This window comes from Canis aureus, chromosome 1 (genome assembly GCF_053574225.1).
Source record: "Canis aureus isolate CA01 chromosome 1, VMU_Caureus_v.1.0, whole genome shotgun sequence".
NCBI lineage: Eukaryota > Metazoa > Chordata > Mammalia > Carnivora > Canidae > Canis > Canis aureus.
The window spans coordinates 30,780,474-30,808,357 of NC_135611.1; positions in this window are offsets into that span (position 1 = coordinate 30,780,474).

The following is a 27,884-nucleotide window of genomic DNA, read 5'->3' on the forward strand; positions in this document are numbered from 1 at the left end:
GGATTTTGGATTTTTGAGAAAGAACAACCTGGTATTTTAGGTCAAAGTAAATCCATTAATGTCTCTTCTATCCCCAGCACACATTCCAGATCATACTTGATTATCAGAAAATTTGCAGGCAGATGTCATCATAATATAGTAGGCATATGTTCCAAACCATCAGGTAATTCAAGAATTAAACTATAAAATATTACTTAATACAAATGGAAATGAAATAAAAGGAGCCAGAAAATTTTTAAATGAAAAATATTTTTTTTTTTAAAGAAGAGAGAAGAAGGGTCAAAATCTATTCATTTGGAATCCACTGATTATCTCTTTCAGGCTTCCATATCATCAACCAGATTCCATATCATCAACTATCCTCTACAGGGCAGCCCTAGCACTGGAGGATTTCAGGGGCAAGGATTTGAATGAAGCTGGAGGTCCTTGAATGCAGCAGAATTTCACTGAAACACAGGATCTATTTTTAATGGCCCTCCACGGACTTTCAGCTAAATCCACGCCCCTAAGCATGGCCCACAAGGCTCTTCTGTGATGTCGGCCTGTGTCTCCCTGCATACATGCACATCCACACAGAATCCAGGCATGCCGTGAACCCACAGCACAAAGCCTGCCTCTGCCATTCCCATTTTTACTTTGCACCACCTTTGTTCATTAGCCGACTCCTACATAGCCCTCAGGATTCAAGTGCAGAGTCCCCTAATCTAAGAAATGCCTCCTGTCTCACTCTTCAGTCTGAGTTAGCTGCTTTTCCTACATGCTCCCATTAAATTGTACAGTATCTGTTACTATTTTATAATTATTGGTTAACCTGTTTATCATTGATGTTAATTTCTTAAAATAGAAAAACTTACTTGTTCTGTGTTCCAAATGCTTAACCCAATGTCTGACACAGTTTAGACTTTGTCTGGAAGCAAATGTTGAGGCAGTATTTGAGGTATAATATGTTTATTAAGGATCAGAATTTCATGTTTTGCTCAAGGGCAACCCTCTTTACTTCCAACCATGGGCCAAAACTGGACAATAAATATGCAGTTTCTCTTATAGTGATCACCACTAATGAAATTCAGTGAGAAGGCATGTCACCACTGAATTTAACTCTAATAAGAATATCAATGCTAATTTGCACAATGTACAAATACATTATTTTTGTGATTTCTTAACAGACCCAACTTGGCTATAAAGAGACTTTATTTGCATAGAATTTCTTAATCAAGATTAGTGCTGATTGAATCAACAAGTTGACCAACTAAAACAAGTCTGGATTTAAAGATGAACACTGAAGATTTTGTTTTCCCTACTGAGGATATACATTTCTTGGCTTGCTCCAATACACCTCACTCTGTCCTTACTCAAATTTATTTGTTGTGTACTCTTTCAACAACTATTGAGTACCTTTTATTTGCAAGCACTGGAATACAAAGATGGGTAAGACACATCCATGTCTTTGAGAGACCAGAGAACAAAATATCCAGAGAAAGAAACAAATATGAATACCCAAATCACGATACCAAGGGTAAAGTGCTATAACTGGTCAAAATTAGGTCAAGAAATAAAAGACACCACTCTGGATATTCTAAGCAGGAAGGGATTTAATATAAGAAATGCAATGTGAGGGAAATCCCTGGGTGGCTCAGCGGTTCAGCGCCTGCCTTCCGCCCAGGGTGTAATCCTGGAGTCCAGAGATCGAGTCCCATATCAGGCTCCCTTCATGGAGCCTGCTTCTGCCTGTGTCTCTGCCTCTCTCTGTGTGTGTCTTTCATGAATAAATAAATAAAATCTAAAAAAAAAAAAAAAGAAAGAAAGAAATGCAATGTTAATAAAACAGAATTGTTGGTGGAGAGAAGCTCAGAAAAAAATGCTATAGATTTTCAAAAAGTAGGGAATGGAGGAACTGTATTTCCATTCTGCCTATATCTGCTACCTATCGTGGTCACCACAGCAATGGTTTCTTTTTCTTTTCAAACTCTAGTGAGTTCCTCTCAGAGGGCCACTATAAACAAGAAACTTGCTAACAAGATAGCCTGGGAAATTCATCTCCAGCCCTTCAGCCCCAACATATAAAGGGGAGTCTGGAAGGTCTGGCAAAGAAGGTAACAACTCACATTGCCTATACACTAAATATAATAGGATAACTCCTCTATTCTGGAGATAACCAAGTCAGCTTGGATCTGTAGAAATCCTGTACAGAGCTTTCACTCTGATAGGTCTATGCCAATAAAAGCCATATTCTCACATAGGAGCTAGCCCTATATTCAAAAGACCAGGAGAAGTTTAAGGGATGTTTTTCTTTCTTTCTTTCTTTTTTTTTTAAGGGATGTTTTTCAAGGGTCCTTAACATCGACTGGTTTTTATCCTACTAACTATACAGTATCTGAAATTGATACCTCTGGAGTAACTATTTGGGGATTAAAGCATCCTGGGAGGTCTGATACATTAATCTTTCATGCTGGAAAGTTGGCTGCCTTCTGAAATGAACTGTAAGGTCAATTGAAAGTGGACGTTAGTCATCTCTGGCCCCCATCAGATGGAAAAACCACTGAAATAAGAGACAAAAAGTCTGTGTTCAAGACCAACAGAGGCCAATTATTAACTATGTAAATATCAATAAGTCATTTGACTTCTTAAAGTTAATTTCCTCTTCAGTGAAACAGATATGTAGCAAGCCTTCCCTCCTACCTCTATAGTTACTTTAAGATTTAAAAGTAGGATGAGGGATCCCTGGGTGACGCAGCGGTTTAGCGCCTGCCTTTGGCCAAGGGCGCGATCCTGGACACCCGGGATCGAATCCCACGTCGGGTTCCTGGTGCATGGAGCCTGCTTCTCCCTCTGCCTATGTCTCTGCCTCTCTCTCTCTCTCTCTGTGTGTGACTATCATAAATAAATAAATAAATAAACAAATAAATAAATAAATAAATAGTAGGATGAGAAAATGCATGTGAAAATATTTTTGTAAACTGTAAATGTTGTGAAGATCAAAATCCAGAAAGCTTACATGAAATGCCTGCCAGAACCTTGGCAAAGGGGACATGAAGATTGAAGGGGAAGCCAGAATCGATGGGAGACTAGCCTCGCTACACAACAGGATCCAAAAATGGGCAGCTAGATTTTCAAGTTATAGTGTCCAAAGGGTATAGTAAACTCCATATGGTATCAATATTTAAGAGATCCAATCTGGAGCAAAACAGGACTATCCAGTCAGCAGTGATTTTCAGAATCAGGCACTTAGCAGGTTGACTGAGGATATTAAATATAAAATATAAAATGATATTTTATCATTCATTTAGCAGCAGATTAAAGCCCAGGCAGGAGTATCTCCCACCTATTACCTTGGCATGGAGAAAGCAATCAATATATTTTTCTTGACTTGACTAACCGACTAACAAAATAAATTAATAAACATCTGGTGATAAGAAAGTACGCTATCAAGGCTCCAGAAAAGCTGAGTACGGTTTTATAATCTGGCTCCAGGCACATATGGGGAATTTTAGTGTTAATCAGGATTAGCTGCCCAGTGACATGGGCTGAGCAAGCTCAATGCAGATCAGAAAGAAGAGAAAGGATGCAGCTCAGTGGGCTAAAGATGTAAGAGACTACCCTATGCCCAGTGGCAGGGCTCCAACACAAATTAAGGATTGCATCTATAGTGAGGGTTGGGGCACTTGGTATACTTCCAGGCTTGATAAGGCCAACTAAGTCAAGACTAGATGAGAGATAAGAATGAACATAGCAGGTGCTGAAAACTTAAGAAGTGAAAATATAATTAATGAATTATTGTAATGAGTTTTTAAACAATTATTCACCAAAAAAAATGAAAATTTTGCTTTAGGATCCAGAGAGAGTATAATTTGGATTCACTTTAATAATTAGCTTAATATGAGCAACTAAAATTCCTGTTTTTGAAGGAAAATATGAGGAAATGCTAATGAAGTAGAAAAAGAGATAGGTAAAATACTATATACTTCTATAATCATAATTCTGTATATATGCATATGTGTGTATCTAAGAATATGCAAAAATATATGAAGAATAAATTGGACATATTCTGCACAAATTGACAAAAAGTTCCAGAAGACTATATACCAAAATATATTTAGTTGTAAATTAGCAGGACTTCCTAAATACTAACAGTATTTACTAAACTAACATACTAAATACTAATATTAAAAATTATTTTTATTTCTAATTTATAATTTTGGGTATTTTAACAATTTCTGAAAATGCACATGTATTCCTTTTATAACCATTTTTTAAAAAGTGTTCTTGGGAGCAGTTCAAGATGATAGTTCAGGAAGACTCTGAATTCACCTCCTGCCATGGACACAGAAGAATTCACTATGAAAAAGACCTGAAAACTAGCTGAATACCTCATCCACAACAAAGGATTAACAGTCTACAATAAGACACAGTCTCACCAAAAACTTCCTTCCTCATCCCCTACACAAGTAGGAGGAATCTCAAAAATATGGAGTGTAACCCTGAAGAGTAAGAGACTTGAGCCCCATGTCAAATACATCTGCACTGGAGAAAGGGCATTAATTAGTAGTAAGAAAACATATGAAAGCAAAAATCTTGCTGACAAAGGTAAATATATAGTAAAGCTAGTGGACTAATCACTTATATTGCTAGTATGAAGGTTTAATACAAAAGTAGTAAAAATAACTGTAATTACAACAATTAAGTGATACACAAAATTTAAAAATGTAAAATGTGATCTCAAAACATAAAATGTAGAGGAGGGGGAGTAAAAATGGAGTTTTAGAATGCATTCAGACTTAACTTGCTAACAATTTAGAATATACTGGTATATTCTGGTATAGAATGGTATATCTGGTATAGATACAGGCTGCTATATGTAAGTCTCATGGGAATCACAGAGCAAAAACCTATAGTAGATATACAAAAGATAATGAGAATGGAAGCTAAACATAACAGTAAAGAAAGATATCAAACTGCAAAGGAAGAGAGCAAGAAAAGAAGAAATAAAGAGAAGCTAGAAAACAATTAACAATGTGCCGATAAATGTATACTTATCTATAATTACTTTAAATGTAAATTGACTTAACTTTCCAATCAAAAGACAGATGGCTGAATGGATAAATGAACAAACAAACAAAAACAATCATCTACATGCTTTTAAAAAGACTCATCTCAGATGTAAGGACACACTAAAAGTGAAGGGACGGAAAAAGATATTTCACACAAATGGAAATCAAAAGAAAGCTGGAGTAATGACACTTGTAACAGAATAAAATAGACTTTAAAATGAATACTGTAATAAGAGACAAAGATTACAATATGTAATGATAAAGAGACCTATCCAACAAGAACATATAACATTTATAAATATTTATATACCCAAAATAGAAGTAGCTAAATATTTAGAGGAAATATTAATAGACCTAAAGAAAGAAATTGACAGCAATATAATAAATAATAGAGGATTTTAATATACCACTTACATCAATGGGTGGATCATCCAGACAGAAAATCAGTAAGAAAAGATAGGCTTTAAACAATATGTTAGACCAGATGGACTTAATAGATATATACAAAACAATCTATTCAAAAGCATTGGAATACATATTCTTCTCAAGCACACATGGAACATTCTGCAGGAACAGTCATATTTTCAGCCACAAAACAAGTCTCAATAAATTTAAGAAGATTGAAATCATATCAAGCATCTTTTCAGATCACATTGTCATAAAACTAAAAATCAATCACAAAAATAAAACTAGAAAATCACAAATGTGTGGAGATTTAAAAACATGCTGCTGAAAAACCAAAGGGTCTATGAAGAAATCAGAGCAGAAATTTTAAAAAATACCCTGAGAAAAATGGAAATGAAAATACAATATACCAAAATCTGTGGGATGCAGCAAAAGCAGTACTACAGTTCACAGCAGAAAAGGCTTACCTCACAAACAAGAAAAATCTCAAGTATATCACACTTTACACTTAGACTAGAAAAAGAGGGACAAATGAAGCCCAAAGTCAGTAGAAGGAGGGAAATAATAAAAATAAGGGTAGAAATAAATAAGAGACTAAAAAGACAATAGAAAAGGTAACTGAAACTAAGAACTAACTCTTTCAAAAGATAAAGTTGATAAGCCTTTAGCTAGACTCACTAAGAGTAAGAGAGAGCCCAAACAAATAAAATCAAAAATGAAAGAGGGAAAGGTACAATTGATAACTAAGAAACACAAAGTTTCATAAGAGACTACTATGGACAATTATATGCCATCAAATTGGACAACCTAGAAAAAAATAGATAAATTCCTAGAAATACACAATCTTCCAAGATTGAATCATGAAGAAATAGAAAATCAGACTAGACCAATTACTAGAAAGGAGAGTAAATCAGTAATAAAAATCTCCAACAAACAAAAAAGTCCAGAACCAGATGGATTTGCAGGTTAATTCTACCAAAGATTCAAAGACAATTTAATATCTATCCTTCTTAAACTCTTGCAAAAAACTGAAGAGGGAATGCTTCCTAATTCATTTTACAAGGCCAGCATTACCCTGATACCAAAGCCAGATGACAAAGGCATTATGAAAGAAAGAGAGAAAGAAAGAAGAAATAAAAAGAAAGAAAGAAAGAAAGAAAGAAAGAAAGAAAGAAAGAAGAAAGTTAAGGTCAATAACCTTTATGAGCAAAAATCCTCAACAAAATATGAGCAAATCAAATTTAAAGCACTCTAAACAATCATATATCATGATTGAGATTTATTCCAGAGATATGAAGATGATGGTTTAAAGCCTGAAAATTAATCAACAATATACACCACATTAACAATATGAAAGATTAAAATCATATGATCATCCCAATAGATGTAGAAAAAGCATCTGACAAAATTCAGTATTCATTTGTGATAAAAAGCTTCAACAAAGTAAGTATAGAGGAAATGTACCTCAACATAATAAAGGCTATATATGATAGGTCCACAGTTAACATCACATTCAACAGTGAAAAGCTGGAAGCTTTTCCTCTAAGGTCAGGAATAAGACAAAGATACTCACTCTTGTCTTTTTATTCAGTATAAGATTAGAAGTTCTAGCCGGAGTAATTAGGCAAGAAAAAGTAAGAAAAGACATCCAAACTGGAGAGGAAGGAGTAAAACTGTTACCATTTGTGGATGACATAGTTTTATAAACAGAAAACCATAAAAGCTCAATCAAAAAACTGTTAGAACTAACAAATTCAGCAAAGTTGTAGAATATAAAATCAATATACAAAAGTCTGTTACATTTTTATACTCTAACAATGAACTACCAAAAAAAGAAATTAAGAAAACAACCCCATGTACATGTGCATCCAAAAAGAAGGAGAAAGAAGAAGAAGAAGAAGAAGAAGAAGAAGAAGAAGAAGAAGAAGAAGAAGAAGAAGAAGAAGAAAGAAAGAAAGAAAGAAAGAAAGAAAGAAAGAAAGAAAGAAAGAAAGAAAGAAAGAAAGAAATTTAACCAAGGAGGTAAAAGACTCATATGTTGGAAACCATAAGATATTGATGAAAGAAACTGAAGGAAATACAAATAAGTGGAATTATATTCCCTATCAAAATTCCAGCAGTGTTTTTCACACAAATTGAACAAATAATCCTAAAAGTTGTATGGAACTACAAAGGATTCTGAGTAGCCAAGACAATTTTGAGAAAGAAAAACAAAGAAAAACATATTCCATGATTTCAACCTGTATTACAAAGCTATAGTATTTTTTTAAAGTGCGGTATTGGCATAAAAACAGATACATATACAAATGGAAAAAGAATAGAGCATCTAAAAATAAACCCACGCCTATATACTCAATTAATTTATAAAAAGGAGAAAAAATATACAATGATGAAAGGGGCAGTCTCTTCAATAAATGGTGCTAAGAAACCTGGACAGCCACATGCAAAAAGATGAAAGGAAACACTATCTTACACCGCATATCAAAATTAACTGAAAATGATTTCAAGACTTGTACATGAGACCAGAAACCATAAAACTCTAGAATAAAACATGGACAGTAAGCTCCTTGTCTTGGCAGTGCTTTTTGGATCTAGCTCCAAAGACAATGGCAACAAAAGCAAAAGTAAACAAATGGGACATCAAACTAAAAAACTACTGCACAAAAAGTAAACAAGCAACAAAGAGAAAAGGCAATTCATTGAACAGGGAAAGATACTTGGAATCATATACCTGATAAAAGGTTAATGTCCAAAAAATATAAAGAACTCCTACAACTCAGTAACCAAAAAGCAAACAATCCAACTTAAAAACCAGCAGAGAATCTGACTAGGCATTTTTCCAAAGAAGACATACAGATGACCAACAGGTCCATGAAAAAGATGCTCAACTTCGCTAATCAGCAGGGAAAGTCAAATCTACAATGAGATATTCCATCACACCTGTTAGAATAATGATTATCAAAAAGACAAGAAATAATAAGTGTTGATGAGGATATGGAAAAAAGGAGACCCTTGTTCACTGTTGGTAGGAATGTATATGGGTGCAACCACTATGACAAATGGCATAGAGTTTCCTCAGAAAACTAAAAGTAGAACTACCATATCATCTAGCAATTCTACTTCTGACTATTTATCAGAAGAAAATGAAAGCACTAATTTGAAAAGATATGTGGACTATGTTCACCCCACCATTATTCACAAAAGCCATGATATGGAAACAGACAAAGTGTCTATAAATGGATAAATGGATAAAGAAGATGTGGTATACAATGGATGTGTATACAATGGAATACTACTCAGTCATAAAAAAAGAATGAAATCTTGCCATTTGCAACATTATTGATGGAACTTGAGAGTGCTATGTTAAGAAAATAAGTCAGACAGGGAAAACAAATACTATAGGACATCAGCTATATGTGGAATCTAAAAGCAAAACAAATGAACAATGAAAAAAAACCCGAAAACTCATAAATACAGAGAACAGCTTGGTGGTTTCCAGAGGTAAGGGGGGACTAGAGGGTGGGTGTATTGAAGAAAGAGGGTCAAGAGAGGTACAAACTTCCAGTCATTAAATAAATAGTGGGCACATAATATAAAGCATGATGTCTATAGTCAAAAATATTGTATTGTGTTTTATGTAGCTTTACACGGTGACAGGAAGAAACTAGACTTACAGTGGTCATCATTTTGCAATGTATATAAACATCAAATCATTATGTTGGACACTTGAAATTAATATGTCACATATTAATTTTACCTCAGTTAAAAAAAAGCTTTTTAAAAACATCCCTCCTACTAGCCCTACAGAGAGAAAGAATATCCCACAGCCCATCCTATGAATGCACTATGAACTTACTACCAAAATTAGACAAGAATAGAATGAGAAAGAGAAATTATGGGCCTCTCTAGCCATCAATACAGGTAACACTAGTGTAAAACAAACTATTATTAAATCAAATCTAACCATGTACAGAAAGATAACACATCATGAAAGGTTGGATTTGTCTTAGAAGGACAATTTATAGAAAATAAGACATCCTGACATTGACATTGGCACAGGGTCAAAAAAATTTTCAGTAGACTAGAAAAGAGATGTCACTTGAACATGTGTGAAATGACATCTCAACAGTCCTGATTTTGAAAAAAAAAAAAAAAACCAGTCCTGATTTACATTTCCTTGATCATTAGGCAGGTTAAGCATCACTTCATAACACTCATGGATACATGGAAATTTGTTACTTGGGGATGACATGGCAGAGCAATAGGGAAAGGAAGGAATCTTTAATAAATTCAGTTGGAAAACTGGTTAAAATTATGGACCAAATTGAAGTTGGAAGTCCTAGTTCACATCACACACAAAAATCAATTCTAGATAAAGCAAGGATGTAGAAGTCAAAAAGCAAAAGTTTAAATCTCTGGGAAGAAAATACAGGTGAATATTTTTCTGATCTGAGGATAGAAAAAAATTTCTTAAACAAAGCTGAATATGCTATCCTAAAAGAAAACAGTAATAGATTTGATAAACAATTACATTCTGATAGAGCTTCTCCTTTTAAATTTTTTCACCCAGACCTCATCATGTTGTTCAACAAAATAAAAATCCTTCTGTTACCAGACTTATTCTTCATAAAAGACGTTTGAGTCATAAAAAAAACAATAAATTCTCATACAGTACCTATTTTTTTTATTTTATTTTATTTTATTTTATTTTATTTTATTTTATTTTATTTTATTTTATTTTATTTTTCATGAGAGACAGAGAGAGAGAGAGAGAGAGAAGCAGAGACACAGGCAGAGGCAGAAGCAGGCTCATCTCAAGGAGCCCGATGTGGGACTCGATCCCGGCACTCCAGGATCACATCCGAAGGGAGACCCCGAACCGCTGAGCCCACCCAGGCATCCCTAGAGTGCCTATTTTAAAACGCAATTTTATTTTATTTTATTTTTTAATGCAATTTTAAATCATAAGAATTTTTTGTTCATTTACTCCAGTTCAGGAAAAGCTGTAGGAAGAGAATCTCAGTTTTCTTCTTTAAGCAAATGTTAACATTGTTAAGAAAAGTTGAGACCAATTTTCTAACAGTGGGAACATACTTATAACTGGAAAATAGAGTCTTTATTAAGGTATTTTACATGTAGCTTTTGTGAAATGCATTTAATGGATAGGATCATATTGATTTTTTGAGGCCAAAATCCAATGCAGAATTTTCCCATAGGAGGGGGAGAGGAGATGAGATTCAAGGGACCCTACTGCTCTGGGCCCCAAGGCCTGGGGTCTCCTTCTCAGAGGATGGTAATTGTTCAAACTACCTATCAGCCTCAAGTTGTATCTGGGGTTCTTTATTCCTTTGTGAGTGTGAGCAGGCTTTGGGCTCTCTCTAGAATGTTCAATCATGTGCTGGAGAAAAAGAAAGTGAATTTTGAATGTTCCCAAAGAGTTGCCTTTTGAGGATTATCTCAGGCTCTCTTGGATTGACAATCATCTCACACAATTGTGGGTATAGCTATATTCTGAATATAATAATCCACCCTCCCCAGGTGAGGGAGTCCTGTGAAGCTTTAGCATAAAACGTTGATTTTCCCCTGGTAGGCTAGAATGGTTTCCACTGCCTCTTGGTGGGAAGTTTATCCACTAGAAGCATATCTCCAACAGAGGTCATTCCAAGATTGTCAATGGAAGATTGAAAAACTGAAGTCAGTGGGGGCATCTCTGAGTCCTCAAGCCAGAGGCACCTTGGTGGCTCAGTGGTTAAGCATCTGCCTTCAGCTCGGATCATGATCCCAGGGTCCTGGGATCCAGCCAGATGGGGCTCCCTGCTCAGCGAGGAGTCTGCTTCTCCCTTTGCCCCTACCCTTGCTTGTGTCCTCTCTCTCTCTCTTTCTCTGTCTCTCTCTCTCTCTCTGACTTTCTCTCTCTCAAATAAATAAAATGAAATTTTGAAAAAAAAAGAAGTTTAAAAAAGAGAAAAAAAAATGGGTCCTCAATCCCACTACAGGTGAATAGGATCTCCTCTGGACCAATATATTATTGTAGGTAAGTCTTTGCAGTTTTGAAAACCCAGAAAGGAGAGAAAAGAACTGGAAATTAAATGTATTATTAGATCTTTATCTTAGAAACATGCCTGGCAACAAAGTCAGCAGAGTGCCCTGGAGTTCCCATGTGGTCTGTGGATTGTGGGGGGAGGGAGGGGACATGTCCCAGGGGGTTCAGGTGCCACAGATACCCCTGTAGGGCCACAGTGGAAAAATTCTTGTTGCTATTCTTATGCCCAAGGGGCAGTGCTGTCAGTGTGAGGGCACCTTGATCACACAGGGTTGCTCATTCCAGACCTAGATAAGGCAGTTACATTGAAACTACTGCATCACCTTGCTGCAGTCATGCATGATTAAGTAGATATGCTGGAAAGAGAGAGGAAGGAGGCTGATTACAGAATTGAAGGAGTGTCATTTATGGTAAAACAGATTTTTCCTTTAGCATGTAGTAAAATCAATCATGGGTGGTGATGATGGCCACAACGCGCTCTTAGTACTGGTTTGATTTCTACGTTTCTAGATAGTGTTTCCCATTTGTTTGGGGGGTTTTGTTTGTTTTGTTTTCAAATGGCCCCAAAGCAGCAGAAAATTAAGTTTGGACCGAGGGCGGGTGAAAGGGACATGAAGTGTGATAGTCACTTTTGTTCCAGTGTTAATTTTCAAAAACTCCGGATGTCTAATACTGAAAGCCAGTCCAGAGCGTGCAGAGTTAAAGAACTCGCTAGCTACCCCTCCTCCGGGCCGCAGGGCTGAATCACACCGGGGAAGGAAAGTCTGTCTCACAGAATTATTAATTCACTACTGTGATTTCTTTCTCTGTTGCTAAAGGGGAGCCGGGGGAGGGGGTGTGGTAAGTCGAGTGGGCAGCCAGGAAATGTGATGTTTGTCTTGGTTCCTTGTGATTGGAGGAAATTCTGTCTTCTTTTGGTTCAGAAACTTTAGCAATGTAACTTTTTTTTTTTAAGTAGTTTGACTTTTGTCAATGGAAGCTACCCCAAACCCACCTCTCTGGGGGCTGTAAAACCAATTGGCTTTGATGTAAATTAATCAAATGATGTCATGTCCATGGAGTGCACACATAAGACCAAACTCCTGAGGGGGCTCCCTACCTGCCTCTCAATCCTGGTGTAATCTAAAGACACACTTCTGGGATCCCTGGGTGGCGCAGCGGTTTGGCGCCTGCCTTTGGCCCAGGGCGCGATCCTGGAGACCCGGGATCGAATCCCACGTCGGGCTCCCGGTGCATGGAGCCTGCTTCTCCCTCTGCCTGTGTCTCTGCCTCCCTCTCTCTCTCTCTGTGTGACTATCATAAATAAATAAAAATTAAAAAAAATAAATAAAGACACACTTCTCAGCCAATACTGCTGGGACCTGTCGCCTTCAGCTTCCTCTTTGAAATTCATGTCACTTTTTTCCTTTATCTTCTTTGGAAGAGAATTGAACTTTAGTATGAATAATCTTCAGTGCTGGCTGTCTGAGGACCCATAGTAGCTAAGAAGTCATCAAGCCTAATGTTATGGACAAAATGCAAGTGACCTGTAAGTGTCCTGTGTGAAATGGGGTATGACAAAGTGTAAATGGTGTGCAGCAATTATTTTGAGTTCCTCTGATAAAACATATTCCTCAGATTTGGGAGCAATATTATAAATAACGCAGCACTGTTTAATATGACCTCAGTATATTTCATTTCAAAAGACTCTAATTCCTATTTCTGTTTGTTTTGAAAGAACTCTTCACTATTGTAGTATAACATTTTAATAATAGTTTTAAAATTACATATATTGCTTATTAATTATAGCGGTCAGTGAGCTAGGTTTAATAAAAAATCTTATTCAATCATAATATACATTATGAGTTAAGTATTATGCCCATTTGATAGATGAGGATACTGAGGCTCAGAAATAGACAGCCAAGATTAAAAACGCTGCTTGTCTAAAAAGGCCCATGCAACTCTAAAGAGGAATGTTTAAACTATTCAAACTGGCTCTAATAAAGTTTTCTCTTATTTTCAATGTTTTTATTCTTTAACAACAAAAAAACTGTAAGTAAATAATACAAAAAAGCATATTTTTAGCATATGTGTTAGGTGTAAAGAATGATTATGGCCTGGATACTTATAGACTAACCACTGAGCTTAAGAATGTAGACAACACTTTTGAAGACCTGTGTATCTTTTTCCAATCCTATTCATCATTCCAGAAACTTGTGATTTAGTTCATGGGGAAAGTGATCTCTCCAATGAGATAGTAGCCTTCTTGATAAAATGACTGTTTTTTGTTAGAGATTTATGATTGTTTTGTTTTTCTCCCTAGTTTTATCACATGGGCATTTATCCCTAAACAGTTTATTGCTTTATTTTGCTCAGGTTTGAACTTAGGATGATTTTTTTGTGTGACTTGTTCTTTTCATTCAAAATGATCTACACTGATGAGAAAAGTGTGTGGCTCTTCATTTGCACCCCTATATAGTATTCAGCAGTATGAATATATCATACTTATTTATCCATTCTCTTATATATCTGCATCCATGTCATTTCTGAGTTTTGCTGTTGCAAAGAAATGAACATTCTCCTCCAGGTCTCCTGGTACACATATGCTAAAATTTACCTTGGGTATATCTCCATGAGTAAAATTGGCAGATCAAAGGGCATGTGAATGTTCAACCTTCCAGAATGCTACTAATTACTTTATAAAAATATAGTGGAAAAAAAAGTTTTACATTTCTACTTAGAGTGTTTTAGATGTTTCATTGTTTCACATTCTCACCGACACTTGATGTTGTTCAAATAACTTTTGATTTTCACCAATCTGGTAGATATGAAACAGAATCTCATTCTGAGTTTGGTATAAACTTCCCTGATTACTAATGAGCTTGAAATTCTTTTCATATGTCTATTGATCATTTGGGCTTGTTCTTCTATGCCAAGTCTGCTCTTATTTTTTGTTCATTTTCCATTGTTTTCTATTGTCGTTGGCCATCTTTAAAATTAATTTGTAGGCTGCCTTTCTATATTCTTATTACATTTTTTTCATTAGACATGAATGTTGCAAATATCTTCTCCAAATTTTTGCCTGAATTTTCAGAGAAAGTCTTAGTTTTAATGTTGTCAAACTTAACTTTTTTCCCTTATAAGGAAAAATCTTATTTAAGAAAACTTTTCTTCTCAGAGATCATAAAAATGCTATCCTATATGCTCATTTAAACCTTTTTAAAAGGGATTCCTGGGTGGCTCCGCAGTTAAGTATCTTCCTTCAGCTTAGGGAGTGGTCCTGGAGTCCCAGGATTGAGTCTCACTTTGGGCTCCCTGCAGGGAGCCTGCTTCTCCTTCTGCCTGTGTCTCTGTCTCTCTGTGTCTCTCATAAATAAATAAATAAAATCTTTAAAAAAAGTTTTAAAAACAAACCTTTTTTAAGTTTTGTTCTTTATATTTAAATCTTCAATATCTCTGAAATTGATTTGGGGATATGATATGGTAGAGAATATTGAGGCATTTGGCTTCATTCTTTTCTGTGAATACGGGAGAGGCACATAATCTGAAGCCAAATAACCTGTGTTCAATAATTAAAATGTTACCAGATTCTATAACATTCTTGTTCCCCTATTGAAAGGAGTATTTCTATATACCTCATTTTTTTACTGCTTTTGTGACTACTCTCTTTTTAAAAAAAAACTTTGGTTATTTTTTCTTTTTTTAAGATTTTATTTACTTATTCATGAGAGACACAGAGAGGCAGAGACATAGGCAGAGGGAGAAGCAGGCTCCCCGCAAGGACCCTGATGTGGGACTGGATCTCCAGACCCAGGGATCACGCCCTGAACCAAAAGCAGACATTCAATCACTGAGCCACCAGGTGTCCCAAAATTTTGGTTATTTTTTCTAACTCATTTGCTGTTATATAAAAATGCAATTGACTTTTGTGTATAGAATTTGTTTTAATAAACTATAGATTTTTCATGTTCTCTGTGAACACAGTTGTATCATGGGAAGTGTGATTTTCAAGTTTTGTGTCTGTGAATGTACACGTATATAAGATACATTAAAGACTAAAAAGGTATCCATTTCATTATTTTATCACTTAACAAAAATTAATTTCATTTTTGTGTATTTATTTCATTCTTTGTCCGTATACATAAATTCTCTATACTGTAAATTTGATGTGTTTTCTCATTTTTAAGTAATATTTATTAGTTGTGGAAAACTTACAAAAAGGTATAACGAGAAAATCAAAGTCACACATAATTTAATCACACAATTTAATAAAATTTACCAACATTTTTAAATAATTTACTGTGTATCTGAATTCAGCTCTTTATTCTGTTTTCAAGGATTTTGTTTTCTAGTGAATAACTACTTTTTGATGTCATACTCATTTGGTCTTTTATTTGAATAAACACATTGTTAGCACAAATGAGGCAATAATGTGTATTCAATTATGTAACCTGATATTTTTCATAAACAAGTATGTGCAACCATTTTTTCCTCTACTGGAAATTCTTCTGCAAAGTTATTTTTGATGAATGCATAGTATATTCCACTGTATGCCTAATTATATATGAATGTATATTATAATCATTATTTTATTTTGTTACATGCACACAGTATTCAATTTTTTGTTATTCTTGATAGTTATAACTTTCTACCATTCCATAATGATTTACTCAGGAAAAAATTTCTAGAGTACAAATTTTAAGTTAAAAAAATAGTATGCCAAACTGGCTTCCAGTGATTTTGTTTCTAATATGAAATTCCACCAACTATGTGTCTGATCTAACCTGTAATCCTCTCCTCTCTGTCTCTGTCTCTGTCTCTCTCTCTCTCTCACACACACACACACACACACACACACACACATACCCCAGGACTCTAAACTTGAATCATTAAATGGAACAAAAAAAACTTCCTAAAAGTTTCACTAAAACTACCTGGGAAAACTTTCTGCAAAATTACCCACCCTAGAAATTGGTGTACTTGCTCCCATGGACTTTAAAAAAAAAAAAATGCTTTCTCTGGGTACTTTTCAACAAGATGGCTAGAGTATAAAAATTTATGTTTCTTTCTAAGGTGGAAAGAAGGTTTTTATTTTAATTTGATTGTGTCTGATGGAATCCCTTCATGCATTTATTGCTTTGTTTCTAAATATAAGTATGACAAGCTCAGTGGTGTCTGTGGTCACACAGGGGTTTTTGGAAACAATTTTAACTTCGGGCATACCCCTGAACGTGGGCAGCGCCTACACATTGTCATCTCAGCCTCCTCTTACCCTTTTGGGAAGTCCTGATACCTTCCAGAGGAGATTTTCTTTTTTCTGCTTTATTTTACCCTTCTCAACTCAATGGGGGGTTTCCTTATATCCCCTGCCCAACTTAAACTTACACAATTTTAATAGGCAGTACTAAATTGAGAATGCAAATTCTAGAATATTGTTTCTCACCTTTGGCTACATGTTAAAGTCACTTAGGGAAATTTTTTTTTCAATGCTCATATCTGAGCCCCATCCTGAGATTCAGGTCTAATTTGTCTGAGGTGCTAACCCAGTCACTGGTGCTCTGATTTGTGTTCTGTCTTCCACCTTTTCTGAATGAAGTTAGAAAAAGTTAAAACTGAGCAGGAGAAAAGATACTCATGAAACAAGAGTGGAAGTCTTTCTGTTTTTCTAGTAAAACAAGATTTTAAAGTAGAAGAAGGTTAAATCCCATTGTTTAGGAAAATTAGATAATATAAGAATTTTATCCTTACATGTTGTGTTTGGAACATCCATTTCAATCCAGCAATCTGCTTCATAAATCATGAGTATCTTCAAAAGGCATAATTTCATGGTTAATTACTTCTCATTTCCCTTCAAGAAAGGAGGCCAGGAGGGAAGAATAGAAATGGGTGAGGGGAGGGGCAAGGGAAGGAGAGAGGACACAGAGATAGGTGAAGGGCAAAAGTAAGAAAAAGGAGAGAGAGCATGAAAAAGTTAAGGAAGAGGGCAGGTGAGCACACACGAAGGAATAGCGGATCAATTGCGAGAGGGGATTCCCTGGAGAAGCAGGTGGGGCACTCAGTAAACTCTTATCCAGTAAAAAAAAAAAAGATAGAAAGTAAAGAAGTCATAGTAGAGGAAGACTGATAGAAAAGGAGGAAAAAGCACATAGAACAGCAATGCCTGGGATTCACCTCCACCAGAAAGCTGAGGCAAAATGTAGACTATAGTCTCCTATAGTCGTCCTATGGTCGTCCCATTTGTTCATATGCTCCAACTCTTGTAGTGTAAGTGGCTCTCAAAGAGTAGGCCATTCAACTCCCAACTCAACTCCCAACTCTCCAACAAGATTGCAATTACTTACAATATCATACATGGAAATGTTGTAAATATCTTCAGCGATCTGTATATCCTGTAACTGAATTTTCCTCAATCTTCTCTTCTTGAATAATATCTATGCATTCACAAGTCAGAAACAAATATATATATATATATATATATATATATATATATGATAAAAGGGATTCCATCAGACACAATAAAATAAAAATTATATATATATATATATATATATATCATATAACTTTCTTCTATCTTAATTCAAGTGGTAAAAGAAAAGGCAGCTGTGTTAGAGACAGGGTTAAGGTGAGAAAATCTTGCTTCTACCTGCTTCTAATCTGGCATCATCTTTAATCATTCTACAAGAATTAAGAATGCTGGTAGTGGCATATACTCAGGTTTTTTACAAGAGGCGTGAAAGTAGGCACTTCCAAGGATCAGTAGGTGGTTCAACAGCTGTTATGTTTCCAAACCATGTGTCTTTCTGCCCAGTCAACCTCAATGTGTATTTGTCCTTGTGGTTTGCTTCATGGTTGTATAAGGTTTTGTCCTTAGTTCAGCATCTCAAGTAGGAATCGGGGGCAAGGGAAAGTTTCTGTCCTTTTAATCAGAAAGTAAAATATTTTTCTCAAAAGTCCCCTTGCAAATCTACTTAATGCCTTCTTCACCAGAAATCAGTCAAATGGTCCAAGGAAGATAGAGACTCTGTGGCTGTTCAGGTTTCATAACGGGAAGAGAAACAGGAGAATGGGGCTGAGATTGGCCTTGGGAAAGCCAAATCACAGAGACTTCCTTACCTTCATCCCTCTCTCCACTGGGATCCCTTTCTGTGCTCCTCTTCTTCATACCTTCAAACACAATTTCCAAAGTATATTCTTTTCATGGAAACAGAAGCCTAGGGAATTTCCACCAATTAAAATTAAGCCCAGCACCTCTGTATGTATTTTTGAAATATTGGTTTTTATAATAACCATATTTTTCCCCTGGGGGCATTACTTAGCTAATAGATTTTCTAGGTGCCTTGACTCTTCCTTGGCATCTGCCATCTTTGTAAGTTCTGACTTCAAGTATAACATAGCTCTTCTAGCAGCTATGATTAAGTTGAAGGATTATTTATTGCTTTCACCAGTTCAGCTACATATCCACTGTTGAAAAAGAAAAAAGAAAGAAACAGGTCCAAAATAGAGTTACTTGCCCCCACAACAGCAAACCAAGACTTAACTGAAGACATGTGACCTTTCACTGCTGATCTGGAATTTCCTGATTAACACTAGTGAGGTCATCTGCAAGATAAACCCTTGCCCTTCACCCAAAGGAAGGTGACCTTGACTAAAACAATCCTTTCTTTTCTTTTGCTAATAATTTGTAAAGCTTCATTTCTGCCTTAAAAAGTTTTCAATTGTATATAGCTCCATGAAGCTCCTATCTGTTTGCTAAAGAGATACTGTCCAGTTCACGTTGAACAAAGCCAATTACATCTTCAAAACTACTCAGTTAATTTTTTTTTTTTTTTAAGATTTGGTGGCAGTAGTGGGATTGATGCAAACTTCTGATGGTACTTGGGGACAATAAATATGCATGTTCCCTAAGAACTCTTTTGAGTTTACTTGTCTTTATCGTTGTTTCCAAGGATAAATTCCTCTCAGTTCTTAGCTCCCCTCTGCCTTGAGCTCCCAATCTAACTGGTTTTCCACTTTTCACTATTTGGTTGGAAACTTCAGCCCTTTTTTCCCCAGATCCCCAGAGTCCATGCTGGGAGCTGCAATTCCCTATTTGTTTGTAATCAGTCCATGGTCACCATTCTTTGAGGTGTACTGTTTCACTGTTTCATTCTTTTCCCTAGTCCCCAGATTTCATGTTGGGAATAGTTGGTAGTTATTAGCTGGAGTTGGACTGGGTCTAACTTAAGCTGGACTGGATGCAATAAGTAAGTAAAAGCTAATGCTAACGGTAATCTCAAAAGCAAAAAAAAAAAAAAAAAAAAAAAAAGCCACAAAATTGATGGGCATGGGTTGAGCATTTAAAAGATGTTAGAGTGTTACCAGTCCATCTATCATAGCCACTAATGCAGGAAACAAACAGGTAAGCCCTGGTGTACTGTTGTGGCCAACTGTTCCATTCTGGGGAATCCTAAAGGGGCTGGACAAATCAAAAGCATAGCTCCTGGCTGGGTTTGCCAACACCATCGTCAAACAAACGCAGATAAACTTGTTGCAAGAGAAGTCAATAACTTAAGAGAAGAGAGTTAAGAGAAAAGGAGAAATTTATTTCAGGTGCCAGGAGCTGGGCGAGGTAGAAGGCTCAAATCTTAACAACCGACTTCTCCACCTGCAAGATGGACATGTAGAGTTTTATAGAGAGATGTTCAAGGGGGCACATGCAGCAGAGCAGTCAGGGAGCATGTGATCATGGATGGTGGTTGGTATGTGTTCAGCCAATGATCCCAGGCAGGGAAGGGGATGTGTGTGGGATGTGGTCTTCTGTGCATTCTATTGCTATCAGGGCTTTTCTGGCCTGGCAGTTGGACTGTTCTAGTCATTTTAAAACATTTTCATCAGTGTATCAAGAAAGTGCAATAAGAAATAACTGTTGAGGTCTGTAGTTGAGCAAGAATGTTCACTGACATAAGGACTTACCACCTAACTGAAAGACTCCCCTGCTACGATAATTTGGTCATGAAATAGGTTAGATCAACTCTAAGTCACCTACCAACCTCAAGAAAATCTCCATGCAATGGGTTACACTGTAAAATAATGCACAATCCCCAAACCTGCAGCACCTCCCTTCAGGTATTAATCCACCTTCGAGAGACCCAAAAAGGATTAGCTAAAAGAAATAGGATCTTGTAATCTAAAGAATTAAGTGTATTACTTTCTAGCATGCTTGCTTATTTCATGTCTAAAAACTATAATTCCAGAAGCTATCGCTATCTACAAAAGTGGCAAAATCTTACTATAATTATTCTTCTGAATTAAACAAATAGAATGGAACACGACACCTATTTTAATTGGTATGCAGAAGTTCTAAAAGGGTTTTGAGCTGTCTAAATAGCTTCATTAAAAAATTTGTTACAAAAATCTAATGAAAAATTAAAGATACAGAAGTATCAAAAAAAAAGACAGTAAGATTGGTGTGATTCCTACTGCCCCTCCTCACCCCCCCGCCACCCCCCCACCCGCCATACCCTTCTTTACCTGAGTAGTCATGATTTCCTAACTCTCTGTCTGAACTGTCTCTCCACACTAGAGAGACTTTTAAACAGTTAACTTTTAAGAAAAAGTATCCCAAGTTTGCTGGAGGTCCTTCTCAGACATCTTTTACTTCTTGGTCAAAGGTCAAACAGTGCCAGATGTAAAGAACTTTCTAAACCTACTTAGGACCCCCAAAAGTTTCTTGAAGAACTTAGTCATTATTGGGAACTATGACCATGGGCTACCAGATCTTTCTCAGCTTATGTACATGGTGAAACCCAAAATTAGATGCAGGAAGCGAAATGGCAACCCTCTGAGGATGTTAATTGAGATTTTTGTCTTCAACATGATCTCTTCGTGTACCAGAAAAAGGTTGCAAAATAGCAACTGATCCTTTAAAGTCATTCCTGAAATCTTCCCTGCCTGAACCAATTGGTTTGCTATCTAGACATGCAAATAAAAGAGAGATAACTGTGTGGCAGATTTTAAAGCCTATTTGAAAGCTCTCTCCTACAGTGCTCAGGGTTCTGCACAGTAAATAAGGCTACTCAACCTGCTGTAGCTGTCCTATTTGTAAATGGATGATCTTCTAAGACCAGTGGACTGAAAAAGGCAGAAAATAGGATAGAAGGCCACTAGACTGATTCATGATCATAGTTGAGCACTTTGAAAAGACTTTAGAACAAAACCATAGACAAGGGTTTGCCAGGCTATGACTTTATAGCTACATCAGCTCCCAAGCCAAGCACCTTAAATAATACCTGGGCCTTCCACATTGCACCCTTCCATTACCCAATGCAGGCACAAGGACAGATGTCTCAATTATAGTCAACTGAGACTCTAAAAAAGAGATTGTCCTCAAATGCCTTATGTAAATTCTGTAGCATCAATTGGAATGCCCCAATATCTACACTCGAAGGAGGGCCCCACGGAAGGAGGCGACTCTCAGGGATTCTCTGATAAAATGCAATGTTATTCCCTTAAACAGCCAAGGGACAACTAAAATTAAAATTAATGGCGTTGTTCAATACTGCCAAAAGTGTTTACTCTATGTCCCAGCTGAAACCTGACAAGATATTTGAAAAGATTTAATAGCTCTAGGACCAGAAATTTGGCCAAATTGGAAGCTGATATTTAGAGCTTGGTAGGAATTTGGTTTTTAGGTCTTTTCCCAGAGCTAAATGTACCCAGAGGGAAAGAAAAACACTCTAACCTAGATGTCTGGATATATCAATTCTTGATATCATTTGAGTGGCAGCCCAATCCTTTGAGGGATTAAAAATAGCTGTCCTCATTTTACAAATCTAGTCTTTACAGAACCAGAGATGCAGATCCTAAAACAATTCCAAGTCCATCTATCCTTTTTTACCAATCCCCAAATCTCCCAAGTTTATCTCAAAAGGGGTGTAGGAATTTGCATTTTTCCCTTGTGCCCTTGAAATGTAAATGTTCTGCTCAGGGTCTTCAGCTCAATTCTTACCTAGTGCATGCAAACTTGATGTGAAAACTTCAGAGAAGTAATTTTTATCAAAAGAAAAACAAAAGAAGGAAGTCATTTGGAACTCAGCTTGTCAAGGACAAATACAAATCTTAAGTGTCTTCTCCACAAATATAAATACAAAAAACTTTAGTCATCCAAGCAGGTAAACGTAATTCATTTTATCTACCAGAAAAACAATTTAGATCTAACTTTTCTTATAATCAGTGAGTTTTGTATTATTGTACCTAATTCATGGCAATAAGTTTAAAATGAAAGCTATAATGTCTCAGTTTATACCTGTATGTTTGTATGTGTGTGTTTTACGTATGTGGTTATTTCTAAATCCAGATGGTATTGCCAAAAATAATTTGTAAAAGAGTTCCATTTAATGGTCTTAAAGAGGCACCTAGGTTGTTTAGTTGGTTAAGCATCTGCCTTCAGCTCAGGTCATGATCCCAGGGTCCTGGGATCAAGCCCTTTTGGGCTCCCTACTTGGTGGGGAGTCTGCTTCTCTCTCTGCCTCCCCCACTCTGCTCATGCTATCTCTCTCTCTCTCTCTCTCAATAAATAAATAAATAAAATATTTAATAAAAAATAATAAGCTTAAAGAAGATTAAGTACCTATATAAATGGAATTCTCAGAAATATAATAGAAACTAACTCAAATGAATTTCAAGTTCATGTGCCCTGGGAAAATATTTGGTATCAAAGTTATTTTAAGTTTGTTGGCTTAAGTAAAACAGTCCTGTCTTAAGCCTACCCAGGCTCACTAAAGGTCAAATGAGTTCATGTTACCTCTTACAAAATTTGTTAGCAAGAAAAATAGTATGGGATGATGGCTCACTTGGTCTAATGTCTCATGAAGTCTTGTGGGCCATCTAAACATAATTGCTAAAAACAAGTAAATCAAATAGATGGGAAGTAGGATAAAAAGTTTTTTGGTGAACCTTTTAAGTAGTTTCCGTAAATCTTAGGGTCATTAAGTATCCAGACCATTTCCAAATAAGGAAAAATATTAAAATACAAATTACTGAACATGCGCTCATCTCTGTTTTGCTTTCTTTTACAGAGGAATTACAGACATTTAGTCTGGTAGTAAACATGTTTTGTGTCATGCTGAGAAATTCATCATAAGAAATTATAAAAAGAATGTCAAAACAATTCACAACTGCTTAGTTCTAAGTTTTCACCAGAAATTAAAGGCTTCTAAGGGTTAAAAATTCTAATGTATGATTAAACCTACTAGAAATAATTAAGTAAATGAATATTTATATCACAAGTTAAGCTAGTACACAATTAGAATTTGATTTTCTTTCAGCTAAAGGGACAAAATTTTCTTGAACTACATGCCAGTTCTAGATCATAAGAAAGGTTTGTTTTTGTTTTGTTTTGTTTTTTTAGTCATTAATTAATCAGCTTAGAAAAAACAAAGATCTGGGGATCCCTGGGTGGCTCAGCGGTTTGGCGCCTGCCTTTGGCCCAGGGCGCGATCCTGGAGACCCAGGATCGAATCCCACATCGGGCTCCCGGTGCATGGAGCCTGCTTCTCCCTCTGCCTGTGTCTCTGCCTCTCTCTCTCTGTGTGTGTGACTATCATAAATAAAAAAAATAAAAAAAATAAAAAGAAAAAAAAAAAGAAAAAACAAAGATCTTGTGTTTTGTCAAAATAATCACCTAAGTTCCATGTTTTCCTTATCAGATCTTTGATAACTTAAGCAAACCTAGTCCTCTCCATAATAAAGGAGCTAAGTTTTACTTGGAACTATGTAACCTATATTTGCCTGTGAGATCTTTGGTTGTTGTAAATGGATAACTAAGAATCCTTGCAGTGACCTAAGTTTTAAAACTTCTGTTATTTTTTACAAACTCCAAAATTGAATTCTAAATGACATCTTTCTGACCTTGAAATAACTTTGGGTTGTTTCCCTGAACATCTCAAAAACTTTGTTTTCCCTCCTGATAAAAAGGAAGGTGCTAAACTGATGGGTATATTTGATATGTGAAATCATTTGGGAAGTATTGTCAAATGAGAAGTAATATTTAGCCTTCTTTATGTTGTATTTGTATAAGTATGTAAGTGTTGTAGAAATTGTAGGAAATTCCTAAAGTCGGATATATCCTAGTAAAATGTTATTGGTTATAATTCCAGTTAATACCTTAAAATGAATGTTATAGAAATAACCACATTTTTTATCAATTCCATTATGATGGAGTCTCCAGATCTCTAACAATGAACTTTTTTTTTTGTCTTTTGTAATTTACAGTTATTGTTTTACTCTGAGCCTTTGCAAAGTTGTTCCTGCAAAATTATTTAATTTTCAAGGAGATTCAAGGAAAGGACTTCTGATAACTACACGTTTCTGGTAACTTCAAGATCACAAAACTAACTGGATAAGAATTTCCAGAACTAACAGGAAAACTGAATTCAAGTGCAACAATATCAGTTACATGGGACTGAATGAACTGAGGAAGTTGATTATAATTTTTGCAACTTCTTGTTTAAAACATTGCCACCTCTTTAATATTTTGTTTTTCCAGATTTTAGAAAACCTTTTTCTCTTTTCTCTTATGCTAGCAACAGTTTGGTAAAGCATACATTTGTGAACAAAGGTGAAATATTTACTTTTTCTCCCTACCCGAGCCCTCCAGAATTCAGAATCTCTTGAATATTCTTCTCATGGAAATACAATTATACCTACATAAGTTCAATGAGAATCTGTTCCTATAAGAGCAGACTATTGGAAATATTGATTATGTCATCAAGACTTTGACTATAATGTCATATTTGAGAGACATGTGCATAGACTCTGGTATGACCAGGCAGTTTTAAGAAGCTAAGGTTGAGTTTATGGAAGCAATAAAACCCCTTGGAAAAATTGGCCTGTTAACTTGCTTAAAAAACAATCTTAAAAAGAGCTTATAGGGTCAATCAAAATTTTACTGCACTTGTGTAAATGATTAGGCCAAGTCCGATGCAAACAAATTAGTTCTACTGCAATTATCTTTGGGGAGAAAGGAGGGTAATTATATAGAAAAAAAATTATATTTGCACCTTTGTCTATCTGAGATCCTAATCCTGTTAGTTGTCTTTGAGGTTGTGTTATAAACCTGTAAACTTGACTAGATCCTGATTCCTTCTAGTTTCCTCAAATATCCAGCTGCAACTCAGTAAACTAATGTTTCCAATCCCACTCTTCTGATTTGGAATCACTAAGAATTCAAGATTGCTCCTGAATCTTCTTTGAAGGGACTATCCCTGGTCCTTCTCACTACTTAAGGGACTTGAAGCTTGAGAGCACATATCACAGCTAAAGAAGGCTCCACCTGACACCTGGTCCTGGGCAAATGCTGGATACCTCCAACTCAAATTGGCTTGTGAGAAAAGTAGCTGGCATAGAGATAGACAACTCCCAAGACACCAGAACAAAACTTCACACTTTAATCATAAAACCTCTTCTTCTTCCTTTTCTTTCCTTTACTCTGGCATTGGCCTGGAAAAATTTTCATCATCAATTATCTCCCTGGTCATTGGGTAACCTTTGAAATTTAGATTTTTTTTTTTTTTTTAATTTCAGGCCAGGAGAAAACCTAACTGCCCCTTGTCTTAAATAGGCAAATGCAACAATCTCAAAGTGAATTTATTAACGGTACCACCTTAGCAAGAATAGTTGGTGCCTCAACAGACTTTATTTTTGTCTGTGGTGGTCATCATTCTTTTCCATACTTGGCACATAGCTGGACAATGCCCCTTAGCTTACCTATCTAACTTTGCCCCTGACTTTTCACAAAGACACCTTGTTGATCAACTCCCCTGAATTTACATCAACAACTTAGATAGGTTCCTTAGAAAGGACCTATCAGGAGTCTTTCATGATTCATGGTCTACTTCTTTCGGCAAATCTCTGTTTCCCTGGACAAGAGTAAGTGCAAATGAGGCTATGAGCAGGAGTCTCTCCTGAACTCTCAAAAATATTGCAGAATCTTCTGGAAACCTGTTAGCTGCCCAGAAAAAATCCTCAGACTCTCTGGCCATTGTTGTCGTTGATAGTAGAATAACTCTTGATTATCTGGTAACTGAGCAAGGTGCTGTCTATGCTATGGCCAGCACCACCTGCTGAGCCTGGCTTACCACTTCTGGGGAAGTTGAAAGTCAGTTACAAAAAATCACGTGCAAACCACTTGGCTTAAAAAGGTAATCCTTCCATGGGGTCTTTTCTGTGACTTGTTTTTGGTTGGTTTGGGCCTTGGGGACCATAGCTCTGAAGTCCACCATAAACATTGTGCATTATCCTGCTAATAGTAATCACAGTAATTTTGCAGGGGCATTATATTCTCTCAAGGGCTTTAAATGAATGTTTGCAACCACTAGCCACCCAGTAAATGACCTCCTTGAGACTGGAACACCAGAAAAGGAATAAAGAAAATGACTGACTGAAAAACTGTGAACTGGAAATCACGACCTATGAATGTCATAGAGATTCAGCAAGATATATCATGACCTGTAAATACCACACAGAGGATCAGGAAAAGCCATGACAACTACAGAACGGGAGCTTAGAGGGGTGCAAATGACTTACAGTTTGATCACATCTCTAAGGCTGACAGTCTGATCAAAAGTGGAGAATTGTTAAAACAAAGGAACAAACCATGGGTTCAAAACAGAATAACTTGCTTCCATGATTAACTGAAGAAATGTGACCTTTTGCCAATCTGGAGTTTCCTGATCAGCCCCAGGGAGGTCATCTGCCTGATAGACCTGCCCCCAGAGGAAAGTGACCTTGCCTGGAACAGTTCTCTTTTCCCTGGATATTAACTTTTGACCCACCCCTTTTCTGCCTATAGAAGTCTTCTATTTTGTACAGCTCCTCAGAGCTATCTATGTTCTCTCTGCTAGATGGGATGCTGTCTGACTCATGAATTGTTGAATAAAGCCAAGTAGATCTTCAGATTTATTCAATTGAATTTTGGTTAACACCACAAATTCTCTAACTTCTTCAAAATTTCCCTCAACTTCATTAGTCGTATTCTTTTCAGTAACAGGGAATTATCTATTTCTAGTTTATTTTCCTGTAGATAAACAAGAAGCTCAGCTGTTTTCATTATTGGAGTGCCCTTTATGGACACTTACGATTACTGTCCACCAAGAAGTCCTCCCTCAAGCATTGGAAGGGTTGGAAGCTGAGTTATGTGCCCACATTGAGTTCCTGGGCCCAATTCCAATGGAAAGAGGGAGCTTTCCACACAACACCAAGAAATTCTTGGACGCAGGCAGGGTATCCAAGAATTCAACTCAATTCTGACACTATGTACCCAGAGATAACATCAGATTCCACAGGTTAAGGGTTCAGTTCTAAAAGATTGCTCTCCCCTCCATTTCAGATGCCAGTCCCAAATCTAGGGAGTCACCTGTGCTTCTGACTGA